General features: G+C 41.7%; 1 long non-coding RNA gene across 1 annotated transcript in view; it reads right to left on the bottom strand.

The window, feature by feature from the left end:
* Positions 1–1,087: 1,087 nt before the first annotated feature.
* Positions 1,088–16,533, bottom strand: part of LOC124720094 — a 28,233-nt gene continuing 12,787 nt past the window's right edge. Inside the window, exons 4-6 of the long non-coding RNA XR_007006061.1 lie at positions 10,676–11,045; positions 4,377–4,545; positions 1,088–3,096 (exon numbers count right to left, since the gene is read on the bottom strand). This is a non-coding gene — a long non-coding RNA (uncharacterized LOC124720094). The remainder of the gene's footprint in view (positions 3,097–4,376; positions 4,546–10,675; positions 11,046–16,533) is intronic.

Here is a 16,533-nt window from a genome sequence, read left to right as displayed (position 1 = left end):
TTGTATAACTATTATTAAAAATAAAGTACAAGAAAAAAATTGAAATAATTATTATTTATGCCAGGTAACCCCAAAGCCAATAATTGCACGGACTGAGGTCTGGAGACCTGGAGGCCAAGCACGACGAAAGTGGCGGCTGAGCACACGATCGTCACCAAACGATGCGTGAAAGAGATCTTTCATGCGTCTAGCAATATGGGGTGGAGCGCCATCCTGCATAAACATCGTACGTTCCAGCAGGTGTTCATCAGCCAGGCTGGGGATGATGCGATTCTGTAACATATCGGCGTACCTCTCACCTATCACGTTAGCAGTTACAAAACCAGAATCACGCAATTCCTCAAAGAAAAAAGGTCCGATAACGGTAGATGTGGTAAATCCAACCAATACCGTGGCTTTCTCGTCATGCAATGGAGTTTCCTCGACAGGTCTAGGATTTTCGGTTGCCCAAATTCTGCAGTTGTGGGTGCTGACAGACCCTCGCAGCGTGAAATGAGCTTCGTTGCTCCACAACACGTTACCCACCAATCGTCATCTTCCGCCATCTTCTGAAACGCCCACACCCCAAATGCCCTCCGCTACAATAAATCAACAGGTAACAGTTCACGATGCCGACAGATTTTGTACGGATAGCATCGGAGGGTACGCCTCAGTGCCAACAGGAGTGTATGGAATGCCGGTGCGACGTGTGACAGCAAGAGTACTGACTTCCCCGTGCACAGATTAGCCCGCTACAGTCTCCATTTCTTCCTGAACTGTCTCAGCAGCATTACGCCTTGTGCTCGGTCAGCCACTACACGGTCTATCATCCAAACAATCCATGGCTTCGAAATCATTGTCGCCACAGCTGCATTTGTCAACGGACCTTTACCCATTCGAATCCCCTTCCTATGGTGATAGGATCGTAACACTGAACTAGCACATTCCTCATTCTGATAATACAGCTTCACTAAGAGCCTTTTCAGGTAACGTCAACATGTTGCGACTGCTGGCACAACTGATTCTCTCTCTCATTACAGCCCCTTTTATACACGATTGTCATGCGCAGTCACTGACGTTTTGCTGTCCAGCGCCATCTGTCGGACATTTTGTGAATTTTTTTGTTGTTGTAATGAAATCCCATGTCATTCCAAACGTGTGTGTCAATTTTTACCTCTCAAGGCTACATTATTCCGTGGTTTATTAAGTTTTCAAATTTATACTGACTTGTTGATCACTCGGTACATCTCCGCCGTTTGAAATACACAGACAACCTCACTTGATGGCTCAATAAGTGAGGTCTCTGTAAAGGACTTTAGATGTAAAAGCATTTTCACAGACATACAATTTCTCTAGATTCAGTTGGGCCCTCCTCACAAAACTTTCAAAGTGCATGATGCTTCATATCTTGCCTAAAAGTGTTACTTCATAAATAGTGTAGAGACTCGTGCTCGTAATCACACACCATATTACAAAGTGGCTCATCAACTTTCTCAGCACATTTATCCTCATCTTCACTTACAGATTCCCCCACTAGTTCTGCCAGGAAACTACTGTCTTAATTTTCATTATCAGTCACAGTAGTAAAGAACTGAGGAAGAGTAATAACCCTCAGTGCTGATCTCAATTCTCGTGGTGTTGGTAGTGGATTTTTGAAGCAGACCACTGAAAACATATTTTCTAAGGCATCTCGAGTAAATCTACTTATTAGCAAAAATTTAAATTTCTTCTTGTTCAGGACTGTCTCCTGCAATTCCAAAATACCTGCAGTTGTCAAAACTACACCAGACTGAACTGGTTTCCTGGCACACTTCAGGCCAATTTCAATTCTTCAAATAGTCACAGTGCCCTCCTAATGACAGAGAACCTCACTGTATGTTTGTTCATCAGAATGACTCGGAGCCATAACTGGAGTTCTGGATGTCGTGAGGCAAGACCACTTATGAATGTGCTTTAGAAACCACGCTGTGGCTAAAACTTTTTTCTGGCATACTCAGTGGCTGCTGCAGTCTTTCAGTTAATTAGGGCAGCAGCTAAGCCAACTTTCATTTTATAACGGTTTGGCATCAAACATCCCTCACACAGTTGTAGTTCCAATTTAAAACGTAAACCGTTGCCTACTCATGCAACTGTTTTACACAATTTATATGTACCTGATTACAAGGTAGATCACGTTCCTCAACAACAGTTGGTGAAGGGGAGACTGACTGCCCATTTACTAAGTGGTTCCCCATATTTCTCAAAATGGTAGTGTATTTGCGATGAAAATTAGCACCCTCTTATCACAAGGATACTGGCAGCAATTGAATAATTCTGAAAACCAGCCACAACAATACCAAATTCTCACCATAGAACTCGATTTTGCCCTCCCATATCTGACACAACATATTGAACATTGATACCAAGTGCCTAGGACACTCTAATAATGCATATTATGATGTCTTAGGCATGAAAACTGGAAAAAGATGGCCCTGTGTAATGGTAACCTGTTGTTTGTTTCCATCTTGAGGTAATACCACCCAGCATAACAACTAATGCATGAGAAGCTATAGTTGTTGCAAGGGCAAGATTTGATGGAGGTGTTGTATCCTATAGTGCAGCCAATGCTTCAATTACATTCCAATGATGGAGTGATACTAACCTCATCCATCGTGAGAACACGTTTCTCCTCTGGTAACATGAGGTCAAGCTTGACTTTCAGGGAACTCACAAGCTCCCTAAGCACACCAGGTCTAAATTTTATGTTCTGTAGCGAACATATTGGGGTTCTGTCTGAAGGAAATGGTAATTTATTTTCCAGCAGGACTTTGTACCCCATACCACCACAAGCTAGTCTTATTTTTAGCCCTGGCTGCAGTGTTCCCACTGCATGTCCCCTTTGTTCTTACTGCAAACATATCTGCACTGAACAAACCATGCAGACTGGCAATTAGGTTGTCTTTTCCTAAATACACTCTCCTCTCCCTTTCTGAGAGGGGTTGAGATTTCTCTTTAAAGCTTCAATTCCAGTCTGAAGCTGTTGGACTAGGTTCTTCAGGGTGGTGACTTCATCTTCAGTTGTGCCCAAGTTCTCTGCAGGACTTATGTCACTGGTCACATTTGAAGGCTCTTCAACCTCTGGGAAACAAATTTGCAATATTACAATCTTCAAAAATAAAAAGCATTTAATACTGTAATATGTTTTTAAGTAGGCAGTAATTTTTTCTCAGTAGGCTGTGGTATGTGATTTAAAGTTACATAAGATGCCAAAATCTTAATTTCAAAGGACAAGCAAATCTACGACAATCTGAGTGGTAATATTCCAAGCATGCTCTTAACACTACGAAAATGGTAAAGTAATGCCATATCCTAAAGTGAAATTGTAGGTGAACAATTATATTTAATTCCCAACAAACACTACCATAGTGTTTCCAAAAATCTGTAATCTCTTTGCTAGGCACCACGGACATCTGATGGCAGTAGAATGTAAAAGAGCTTCACTTACAACACTTCAATATTTACGGAGCATGTGAGGCTTGAATACTTGAATTACAAGAGCTGTGAGGCCAGTGTTACTTCCTGATGTGGGTTGTAGTGGGATTACAGTTACGTGCAAGTAATTATTATTTACAATAAAAGATTAAATAATCAGAAACAAACGAAACCACAACATTAGACATCTTAGCACATGTTGTGTGACATATTGCCAACAAATGTAAAGCTATGTATAAAGAGTTTTAGAAACATATATGGTTTGGAAAAGCCACAGGCTTTGAAGTAAAATTTAGACAGCTGTGGTAACAAATCAAAGCATCGATTTCCTCACTTAGGTATAATGTTTAACTGTAAATTATAATACGGTATATACAGTGTCCAATGGAAAGCAGTAGAAACAATATAGCAGAAAGGCATTACTGTTTATTTCATCAAATAACAATACAAGTGGACTGTGTATGTAAGAGATGTGGTCACGTTCGCTAAATTACCTTGTGGCAAAGTATTTTGTTCCCACCAACAACAGACACAGGACACGTCAGTTTGAAAAATATACAGCTGTTATAAATGAAATGTTCGAGTCTGCTTCTGTACACAACTGAGTATTAGAATGAGAATACGAAATATAATTTCTAAAGAAGAAACACTAAGCTACATATTTACTACTACTTTTAAAAAGTATATGCTTATTTTACTCAGATGACAAACTATTTCCTGCAAGAAATACTATGATGGCAGGAAGACTACTGTACTGTCTGCAAGCACAATGCTGTGAAGGGATGTTTTGTGTGTCCTACTGATCAAAACAACAAATGTGAACTGTTAGCAGTCACACAAGATTTTCAGAATGTCATAATTAAGGACCAAGTGACAGCATAACGTATGTAAAAATACTGAAGCAGTGAACATTTATTTCCAGTTACCTGTATCCTCAGTATGTTTCTCTAGGAGGCCAACAGGTTTCCTCTCAGCATGAGCTTTGCATACCACTGGTGGCTTACAACCACCAAAAATGGTTGGCACAGCATTCGGTTTACGTTTTATTGCTCCACCAGTTTTGTTAGTTTCAAACTGGTCTGGTGTAAAGTTATTCTGGTAAACAGAAACAGTACTATCAGCCAATTTTGTTACAAACTTCGTTATTTAAGCGATATAAAAATTTCAAAACTATACATTATAACTGCATAATATAATATAAAATATATGAATCCGCAATATCAATAGAACTCAGCACATGCTACTCATAACTACATACAGTACAAGAAGCTCAGAGACCTATGAATTAGGTATAGTAGCTGTACATAAACAATGTAACACTCAGCTTCGACCTGCAAACTAACTGAAAAACAATTCATTTTACATAACTAACATCTTTTAGGTAATGTGCCTCCATTCAAGTTTAATTTTCATCAGGTTTAGGTTTCCTGTGTAACAACAAATATTGTATGATGCATGTAGTCTAGACCTACCTACACTGTGTGATCAGAAGTATCCGGACACCGCAAAAAATACATGTTTTTCATACAAGGTGAATTGTCCTGTCACCTACTGCCAGGTACTCCATGTCAGCGAACTCAGCAGTCATTAGACATCACGAGAGACCAGAATGGGGCGCTCTGCGCAACTCACGGACTTCAAACATGGTCAGGTGATTGGGTGTCACTTGTGTCATATGTCTGTACACGAGATTTCCACACGCCTAAGCATCCCTAGGTCCACTGTTTCGGATGTGATAGTGAAGTGGAAATGTGAAGGGACACGTACAGCACAAAAGAGAACAGGTTGACCTCTTCTGTTAACTGACAGACCACCGACAGTTGGTTGTGACGTGTAATAGGCAGACATCTATACAGACCATCACACAGGAATTCCAAACTGCATCATGATCCACTGCAAGAACTATGACAGGCGGGAGGTGAGAAAACTTGGATTTCGTGGTCGAGCCACTGTTCATAAACCACACATCACGCCGGTAAATGCCAAACGACGCCTCGCTTGGTGTAAGGAGCGTAAACATTGGTCTATTGAACAGTGGAAAAACGTTGTGTGAAGTGACGAATCACGGTACACAATGTGGCCATCCGATGGCAGGGTGTGGGTATGGCGAATGCCCGGTGAACGTCATCTGCCAGCGTGTGTAGTGCCAACAGTAAAATTCAGAGGCGGTGGTGTTATGCTGTGGTCGTGTTTGTCATGGAGGGGGCATCCACCCCTTGTTTTGCGTGGCACTATCACAGCACAGGCCTACATTGATGTTTTAAGCACCTTCTTGCTTCCAACTGTTGAAGAGCAATTTGGGGATGGCGACTGCATCTTTCAACTCCATCGAGCACCTTTTCATAATGCACAGCCTGTGGTGGAGCGGTTACTCAACAATAATATCCCTGTAATGGACTGGTCTGCACAGAGACCTGACCTGAATCCTACAGAACATCTTTGGCATGTTTTGGAATGCCGAATTCATGGTAGACCTCTTTTGAGTGCAGCACTCCATGAAGAATGGGCTGCCATTCCCCAAGAAACCTTCCAGCACCTGACTGAACGTGTGCCTGCGAGATTGGAAGCTGTCATCAAGGTTAAGGGTGGGCGAACACCACACTGAATTCGAGCATTACCGATGGAGGGCATCACGAACTTTTAGGTCATTTTCAGGCATGTGTATAAATATACTGTACTGTTACAACTGACGTTGCAATTCAACTATGCTATTCTTTTCATTTAATTCAATTTTTGGAGAAACGGTTTGCCCACACTATTAAATGCAAGTAATAGGTACTTTACAGAGGCACGTCATTAACACGCCAATTATTTTCACAATACTGACTGAAAACGACGCATTGTTAATTGATCTTTAAAGTACGGATAGCCACAATAGCGTATTTTTCAGAGGACACAACAACATATATTAAAACATCCTAATACTGCACTTTGTGTCTTCAACAGTTGGACTTACACACTAACTACGAAACGAAAAACAATTTTTACCTATTACATCTTTTGTGCTGCAAAACAATACGCCTTTATAGCAGTCAGTACATTACAGATTTACCAGAATTTCTTAGCTTTCATTATGGTTTGTCAAAAAACGCATACACCTTTTAAAAAACACTTCACCAGCTTGAGGACAACCACGAGTAAAGACGTACCAAATCTGATCACAAAGTGAGTCAAAATACAGCAAGTTTGTTACACAGCAAATCTTAAACCTGAAGGTGATTTGCACTAATGAATAAAAACTGTATTTTCCACACACAAGCGAGAGACTCTTGTGGGCTGCCAGTTGGCTCTGCTGATTTTCATCAGCCATATTTTCCTCCTTGTTGCATCTCTCCCTTCAGAAGGAATTCTGTACAGTTTTCCTCCCTTTCTGCCTCGAAACGAACAGCCGAAAGCACAGCACTGAGGCATTATTCTATTTAAAACTTCGAAACTACACAACAGTGCCCATGCTTCACACACAACACTTGGGCCCACAATGGCTGCTGATGTTACAAGATGTGATTTCAGCTAACTGTGGACAGTGGCACACGCAGCAGAATACGAATGGCCATACTTCCATTTATACAGAGCTGTACTGCCTTGGCAAACACGCCACAACTCCAACACCGCAAAGTTGAGTGCATCTCAACTTACACTGCTGCCAACTTCTGACTTTCTAGCAAAACGGCTTCCTCATGGAAGAACGAACAGGTGTGTTTTAATCCCTCAATTATGTAACTGGATAGATTGGCAAAGTTTCACAAGTGTGACAATAGTACGAGACGTGTAGGTGGAACAGATTCTGTAAGGATGCCACGTTCACCTTTGGCATTATGAACAACCCATATATAGTACTTGATTATATCCCATGTACAGTACTTGATTGTATATTCTACAGCAGTCTCAAAATAAATTCTCACACTTGTGCAATTAGGTGCTAATCATTTTCAACTGTTTGCACTGGCTGAATGCTACCATCAGAACTTGAATCTCAAAAAGAGCATTACTTATATCTAAATAGCAATACAGTTTAATTAATAGTTATTTAATGTAACTCCAGTTTATAAGTTACTATGTTTAACCTAATAAAACAGTTTTTGCCCTTGCATTTGTTTTGAGTTAATTGCATGAATGAACTCTTCAGTTATTTTTGTACCACACAGGTTGCGGATTCTTTGGAGCATTTGGAATTAAGTGTTTTGTGTGTAGTATGTGTCAAAATGCATTCTTGTACCCTGCTATTAGTGAGTGTATTTATACAGTAGGCTTGATGTGACACATAAATGAGATACTTCGTCATCTCAATTCAAGATGAGAGTGACATTACGCAAAAATATTGAGGATGGGACAGCACTTCATCCAGAAATCTCATCCAACCTTGCTATGTGAATCAGCACTTCCTGTGTCAACGTGAAAACTTCATATGACTCTTCACGTCTGCTGCCTGGGGGACTGCGTCAGCTTTCAAACAACACCACATACAAAGTTTGCCAAGGTAATCCCATTCCCGATGTCCAGGCGGAGCTTCAAGGAATCCTCAGAACCTTAGGCCCCCTACAAAACCTTTCACCTGACTCCAACCTCCTGACCCCACCAACACCCCGCACCCCTATCTTCTACCTTCTTCCTAAAATTCACAAACCCAATCATCCCGGCCGCCCCATTGTAGCTGGTTACCAAGCCCCCAGAGAATGTATCTCTGCCTACGTAGATCAACACCTTCAACCCATTACATGCAGTCTCCCATCCTTCATCAAAGACACCAACCACTTTCTCGAAAGCCTGGAATCCTTACCCAATCTGTTACCCCCGGAAACCATCCTTGTAACCATTGATGCCACTTCCTTATACACAAATATTCCGCACGTCCAGGGCCTCGCTGTGATGGAGCATTTCCTTTCACGCCGATCACCTGCCACCCTACCTAAAACCTCTTTCCTCATTACCTTAGCCAGCTTCATCCTGACCCACAACTTCTTCACTTTTGAAGGCCAGACATACCAACAATTAAAGGGAAAAGCCATGGGTACCAGGATGCCCCCCTCGTACGCCAACCTATTCATTGGTCGCTTAGAGGAAGCCTTCTTGGTTACCCAGGTCTGCCAACCCAAAGTTTGGTACAGATTTATTGATGACATCTTCATGATCTGGACTCACAGTGAAGAAGAACTCCAGAATTTCCTCTCCAACCTCAATTCCTTTGGTTCCATCAGATTCACTTGGTCCTACTCCAAATCCCATGTCACTTTCCTTGACGTTGATCTCCATCTGTCCAATGGCCAGCTTCACATGTCCGTCCACATCAAACCCACCAACAAGCAACAGTACCTCCATTATGACAGATGTCACCCATTCCACATCAAATGGTCCCTTCCCTACAGCCTAGGTCTTCATGGCAAACGAATCTGCTCCAGTCCGGAATGCCTGAACCATTACACCGACAACCTGAAAACAGCTTTCGCATCCCGCAACTACCCTCCCGACCTGGTACAGAAGCAAATAACCAGAGCCACTTCCTCATCCCCTCAAACCCAGAACCTCCCACAGAAGAAACACAAAAGTGCCCACTTGTGACAGGATACTTTCCGGGACTGGATCAGACTCTGAATGTGGCTCTCCAGCAGGGATACAACTTCCTGAAATCCTGCCATGAAATGAGATCCATCCTTCATGAAATCCTCCCCACTCCACCAAGAGTGTCTTTCCGCCGTCCACCTAACCTTCGTAACCTCTTAGTTCATCCCTATGAAATCCCCAAACCACCTTCCCTAACCTCTGGCTCCTACCCTTGTAACCACCCCCGGTGTAAAACCTGTCCAATGCATCCTCCCACCACCACCTACTCCAGTCCTGTAACCCGGAGGGTGTACACGATCAAAGGCAGAGCCACGTGTGAAAGCACCCACGTGATTTACCAACTGACCTGCCTACACTGTGACGCATTCTATGTGGGAATGACCAGCAACAAACTGTCCATTCGCATGAATGGACACAGGCAGACAGTGTTTGTTGGTAATGAGGATCACACTGCGGCTAAAGATGCCTTGGCGCACGGCCAGCACATCTTGGCACAGTGTTACACCGTCCGGGTTATCTGGATACTTCCCACTAACACCAACCTATCCGAACTCCGGAGATGGGAACTTGCCCTTCAGTATATCCTCTCTTCCCGTTACCCACCAGGCCTCAATCTCCGCTAATTTCAAGTTGCCGCCACTCGTACCTCACCTGTCTTTCAACAACATCTTTGCCTCTGTACTTCCGCCTCGACAGACATCTCTGCCCAAACTCTTTGCCTTTACAAATGTCTGCTTGTGTCTGTGTATGTGCGGATGGGTGTGTGTGTGTGTGTGTGTGTGTGTGTGTGTGTGTGTGTGTGTGTGTGTGTGTGTGTGTGTGTGTGTGTGTGTGTGTGTGTGTGTGCGCGCGCGCGCGCGAGTGTATACCTGTCCTTTTTTCCCCCTAAGGTAAGTCTTTCTGCTCCCGGGATTGGAATGACTACTTACCCTCTCCCTTAAAACCCACATCCTTTCGTCTTTCCCTCTCCTTCAATCTTTCCTGATGAAGCAACCGTTGGTTGCGAAAGCTTGAATTTTGTGTGTATGTTTGTGTTTGTTTGTGTGTCTATCGACCTGCCAGCGCTTTCGTATGGTAAGTCACATCATCTTTGTTTTTAGATATATTTTTCCCGCGTGGAATGTTTCCCTCTATTATATTCAGTAAGTTTTCATATTTACGTACGTCTCTTTGGGACCTATTAAGTGAAACAATCTTTAATTGATGGCAGTATGTGTCAGCAGTGATTTCAATAATTACTAGCAGCAGGAATGAACAGATTACACAATTCAACTAAACTTCTCCATATCTTCATTTATAGTTGTTTGAATATTTCAGGCTAAATATAATTTATAGAAATGTGCTTATTGCATTTGCTAGTACTACTGCTAAACCTACTGCTGCAGCTACAAGTTATAGAACCATAGATATCATAAATTTGTGTGTGCATTTATTGTGATGTGCAGATATTAAGTAATGATTTTTTTGCCTACACTGCCCACAACACCAAACAGGCTATTATATCTAAATCATACTGAATGAGGTGGAGCAGTGGATAGCACAATGGAATCGTATTCAGAAAGACAGTGGTTCACAGCTGTGTGCATGCATCCTGACTTAGATGTTCCATCATTTCCCTAAATCACTTAAGCTAAATATTGGGATGGTTCCTTTTACAGTGCATTACCTTATTTCCTTTGCCATTCTTTGCTATTCTAAGCTTGTGGTCCACCTCTAACGACTTCCTTATTTACGGGAAGTTAAACAGTGATCTCCTCCTCCTACGTCTAAATCATTATTTTGTACATTTGGAAGAGATGGAAGCTCATGACATGAAAGTGATGCCATAGCAGCTTCCACCAACAGTGCTGCAGAGCCTGCAGAAGGAAATGACGTGGAGCTTCCGTGTGACTCAGACTGAATAGTGGAGTAGCTATGGCCACCACAAACGACATGGAATCAGGAGGATGTGCTACACCCACATCTTCCACACCAACAAAATCTAAGGAGACCAAAGATTTCTATTTTCGTGCAGCGCAACTACTTGCGCAAATACCCTGAAACAAAATGAGAATGGTGATGTGGCCAGTTTCATAACATATATGACAACACTTTGTGAAAGCAATTAAAAGGAACAGAACAAGACCACTGTAGCACATCAATAAATTTAGTGTATGTTACGTGTATGCACACTATTTAAACAAAATTTGACATCTGTCTTGGAAATAAACTAAATCCTTATTACTTCCTCAGAGAACAATGTGTGTGTTTCCACATGTGTTCAAAGTGACTGCTGTCAGTGATTTTAATTGTGTAGCTCTGTACAACCATGGACCGTGCCATTGGTGGGAAGGTTCGTGTCACGCCGCGAAACAAATAGCCGTACCGTAGGTGCAGCCACAATCGAGTGGTATCTGATGGGAGGTCAGACAAACGTGTGGTTCCTGAAGAGGGGCAGCAGCCTTTTCAGTAGTTGCAGGGGCAACAGTCTGGATGATTGACTGATCTGGCCTTGTAACATCAAGCCAAATGGCCTTGCTGTGCTCGTACAGCAAACGGCTGAAAGTAAGGGAAACTACAGTCATAAGTTTTACTGAGAGCATATCACTTTGCTGTATCATTAAATGATGGCATCCTCTTGGGTAAAATATTACAGAAGTATAATATTTCCTCATTTGGATCTCCGGTCAGGGGCTCCTAAGGAGGACATTGTTATGAGAAACGAAACAGGGGGTGTTATGGATCGGAGAATTGAATGTCAGATAGGTTGGAAAATTTAAAAAGGGAAATGGATAGGTTAACGTTATAGTGGGAATTAGTTCAGTGGAAGGAGAAACTGGACTTCTGTTCAGGTGAATACAGGGTTATAAATACAAAATCAGATAGGGCTAATGCACGAGTAGGTTCAATAATGAATAAAAATTAGGAATGTGGATAAGCTACTATGAACAGTATGGTGAACACCTTGCACAGTAGTACAAGTTTATAAGCCAACTAGCTCTGCAGATGATGCATTGACCAAATGTATGATGAGATAAAAGAAATTATCCACATAGTTAAGGGAGAAAAAATTTAATATCCATTGGGGACTGGAATTCAGTAGTAGGAAAAAGGAAGAGAGGGAAAAGTAGTAGATGGATATGGAGGTTTAAGAATCATGAAAGAAGGTTGTATATGTGGAATAGACCAGGAAACACCAAAAGATTTCAGATTGATTATATAATGGTAAGACAGAGATTTGTGAACCAAGTTTTAAATTCTATGACTTTTCCAGGAGCAGATGTTGGCCCTGACCAACTTACTTGTTATGGACTATAGATTAAAACTAAAGAAATTGCAAAAAGGTAGGAATTTAAGGAGATCGGACCTGAATAAACTGAAAAAACCAGAGGTTGTAGAGAGTTTCACAGAGAGCATTACAGTAAAATTGACAAGAACAGGGGAAAGGAATACAGGAGAAGGAGATTGGGTAGCTTCGAGAGATGAAATAGCGTAGACAGCAGAGGATCAAGTAGGTAGAAAGAAGAGGACTAGCAAAAATCCTTGGTTAACAGGACAGATATTGAATTTAATTGATGAAAGGAGGAAACAAAAATGCAGCAGATGAAGCGGACAAAACGGAATACAAATGTCTCAAAAATGAGATCTACAGGAAGCACAAAATGGCTAAGCAAGGATGGCTAGACAGCAAATGGAAGGATGTAGAAGTATATATGACTAGGGATAAGATAGGAAATGTTTACAAGAAAATTAAAGAGACCTTTGGAGAAAAGAGAACCACCTGTACGAATATCAAGAGCTCAGATGGAAAACAAGTCCTACGCAACGAAGGAAAAGCAGGAAGGTAGAATGAATATATAGAGGGTCTGCACAAGGGCGATGTACTTGAGGACATTATGGAAATGGAAGAGGATATAGATGAAGAGGAGATATGACACTGCATGAAGAATTGGACAGGGCACTGAAACACCTAAGACGAAACAAGGCCCCGAGAGTAGACAACATTCTGTTAGAACTACTGATACCCCTTTGGAGAGTCAGCCATGACAGAACTCTACCATCTGGTGAGCAAGATGTATGAGACAGGTGAAATACCCTCAGCCTTCAAGAAAAATATAATAATTCCATACCCACAGAAAGCAGGTGCTGACAGGTGTGTGACCTACTAAACTATCATTTTAATAAGTCACCATTGCAAAACAGTCAAATGGAAAAACTGGTAGAAGATGACCTCAGGAAGATCAGTTTGGATTCTGTTCAAATGTAAGAACACGCAAGCCAATTCTGACCCTACCAGTTACCTTAGAAGCTAGGTTAAGGAAAGGGAAACCTACGTTTATAACATTTGTAGGCATAGAGAGCTTTTGACAATGTTGACTGGAAAAGCTCTTTCAAATTCTCAAGATAAATACAGGGAGTGAAAGGCTATTTACAACTTGTACAGAAACCAGATGGTGGTCATATGAGTTGAGGGGCGTGAAAGGGCAGCAGTGATTGAGAAGGGAGTGAGACAGGGCTGTATCTTATCTCCAATGTTATTCAACCTGTATATTGAGCAACAGTAACAGAAACAAAAGAAAAATTTGGAGTAGGAATTAAAAAGGTTTTTGACAGCACTGCAATTCTGTCCGAGACAGCAAAGGACCTGCAAAGGCAGTTGAACAGAATGGACAGTGTCTTGAAATGTGGATAAAAGATGAACATCAACAAAAGCAAAACAAGAACAATGGAATGTAGCCAAATTAAATCAGGTATGCAGAGGGAATTAGTTTAGGAATTGAGACACAAAGTAGAAGAGGAGTTTTCTATTTGGGCAGCAAAATAACTGATGATATAAAATTTAGACTGGCAAGGGCAAGGAAAGTGTTTCTGAAGAAGAGAAATTTGTTAAAATCAAGCAGAGATTTAAATGTCAGGAAGCATTTTTTGAGAGTATTTCTATGGAATGTAGCCATGTATGGAAGTGAAACATAAATGATAAACAGTTTAGACAAGAAGAGAATAGAAGCTTTTGAAACATGGTGCTACAGAAGAATGCTGAAGGTTAGATTGGTAGGTGGCATATCTAACGATGAGGGATTGAATACAATTGGGGAGGGGAGGAATTTGTGGCACAACTTGGCTAGAAGAGGTAAGTTGGTAGGATAATTGTGTGAGATCAACAGATCAGCTGTTTAGTACTGGCAGGAAGCAAGAGGGTAAAAATTGTAGAGGGAGACCAAGAGATGAATTCAGAAGTACGTTGGTTGCAGTAGTTACTCTGAGATGAAGAGGCCTGCACAGGATAGAGGAGCACGGAGAGTTGCATCAAACCAGTCTTTGGACCGAAGACAAAAAAACAACAACAACAGCTCTGTACTACCAAATGACAATACATGTGGCCCGTCTGAAGTCTGTGTGACATGGCATACATTTATGGGTACAACTACCAGGTCATACTCTCTTGTATTAGTCCGTGGTGAAGTGCTATATGCTACACTTGTGTCCAGAAATGCTATATTATTTGTAAATTTGAGTCACTCTATGGGAACCAGATTTTATAAGTGCACAAGTGAAATAAAACACAGCCGTGTGATTTATATGTTGATGCTCCACTGCTCTGACTTGCAGTGCAGATTTTGAAAGGCAGTTCAGTTAATTTCTTAGTTGCCACTTGACTCTTAGAGGGATGTGTGGCTGGTACACATTTCACAGCCACATTCTTATTACAGCTGCACATAATGTGGTTTGAATTGATTGGTGATTACTGTAGAGCTCAAAACCAATCTTCTACATTCAGAAAAATGTGTTATACACTAGCAACATCATTACACAGAGTTACTGTATAAAATTCAGATGTCATCTCTGTAGCCACTAGCAACGAACTGTTGTTACTGTTAATGCAACTAGTGTTACTATTGGCAAGTGTAACAGCAAATAAATGAGAATGCTGTGTGTACAAAAATTATGACTGATAAGCACTAGTATTTTCAATACAAAAAGATTGTAAAAATCTGTTTTGGCTTTCAACAGGCTTAAAACTAAGTCTAAAAGTACCTTTGTAATGGACACAGAGAATAAAAATTTTGTCATACTATTTGTGTGATGTACTATCATTATTATCAGAAAATAAGCTGTTTTCAAGAAAAGTTACTCCTGTTTTGTCTATAACTGCTGAGTTAAGTGGTAATTTATTAGGTGAGGATGCTTACTCGGGAAAAGATCGAGAAGTGGGATTGGGAATATGTAATAGTGGCATATATGTGAAATACAGAATGAACTGCCAATGTGACCTCAAGGAGGGCATGTGGTTTCTCCTTCGGCAGTAGAAGTAGGAAGTAGCGAGTTGTTTGGGTGGAGTGGTGTGTCAGTATGGCAGACTGGAATGGTCAGGTCAGCACACATGTAGGAGTTACTGGAGTGGGACTGGTTACGGGTGTTGCAGATGGATGGGAACTAAGGATTGGAACAGTGCTGGTACAGGTGGCTAGCTCTGCAGTGGGTGCAGGTAGGAGGGTTTTTGCAGTTGGGAGTTAAATGATCATTGTAGAGGAGTACATATGTGGCAATGGTAGTTCCTGACCAGGGATCAGGAAGGCTCTACTTTGTGTTCCAGTGACAGATGAACACTGCATTCTGAAGGTGGTGATCTATGGTTGAGGTGTCTTCAGAAAGGATGCAAATGAACAGTGTCAGGCCAGAATGTTGGTGAATTCAAAGAGCTTTTTGGATCTGTGTGTCAGGATTAGGACTTAGCTTCTACACAACTTCCCCCCCCGTGATCTCTGTGTCCTCCCGCATCAATCGAAACAATAGAAGTCAGCAGGAGGTGGGGTGTTGGGGTCATTTGGGTCATAGTGGACTGGTTTTGAGGAGACATGTGGACCAAAGATGGTGGCAGGTAGGCATTGCAGTAGGGGGGTTTGGAAATCAGAATCAGAGGATTTTATGATTTTTTTTTTTTTTTTTTTTTTTTTTTTGAGGTAAAGTGTTTTAGCAGTGGGGAATCTGAAATCAGAATGTGAGAGGATTAAGGAATGTGATGTAGGAGATGTGTGGGCTGGGATGGGATTTGACTGCATAGGTTTGGATGTGTGGGGCTAATGTGGGGGTGTCACAGATATGTTGGGTACCTGTCTTAGGTGGGTTACTGGGATCATTTCAGGATGGGGTTTCAGACGATATTGACTGTGGAGTGGGACAAGATTTTGAATGCCTTTTCGTATTTTTCTTACCTTTAGCAGGTGGGTTGAGGCCAATGCAGATGTAGCCAGTGTGGTAACAACTATGGCACAGGTTGTAGGTGTTGGTTTGTTGTTGCTGGAGTATGTGGGGATGCTGGGAAGCTGATTCCGAATCCAGATGTAGTGATGATGATGGTGGAAATGGAGCAGCATTGAGGATTTAAGGCACAGTTGGCTGGTGCAAATGTGAGAACAGTTGGCATGGTTGGCGGTGTTGGCAGCACTGGCAATGGAGCTGTAGTCCACGCTGGACTGATGTCATATGCAAATGAGCAGTCAGTTACATGTGGGAATGCAGAGAGAGAGAGAGAGTGTGTGTGTG

Source organism: Schistocerca piceifrons, chromosome 11 (genome assembly GCF_021461385.2).
Source record: "Schistocerca piceifrons isolate TAMUIC-IGC-003096 chromosome 11, iqSchPice1.1, whole genome shotgun sequence".
NCBI classification, from domain to species: domain Eukaryota; kingdom Metazoa; phylum Arthropoda; class Insecta; order Orthoptera; family Acrididae; genus Schistocerca; species Schistocerca piceifrons.
Note: the sequence above shows the minus strand (reverse complement) of the source record. Positions and strands in the feature narration are given on the sequence as shown.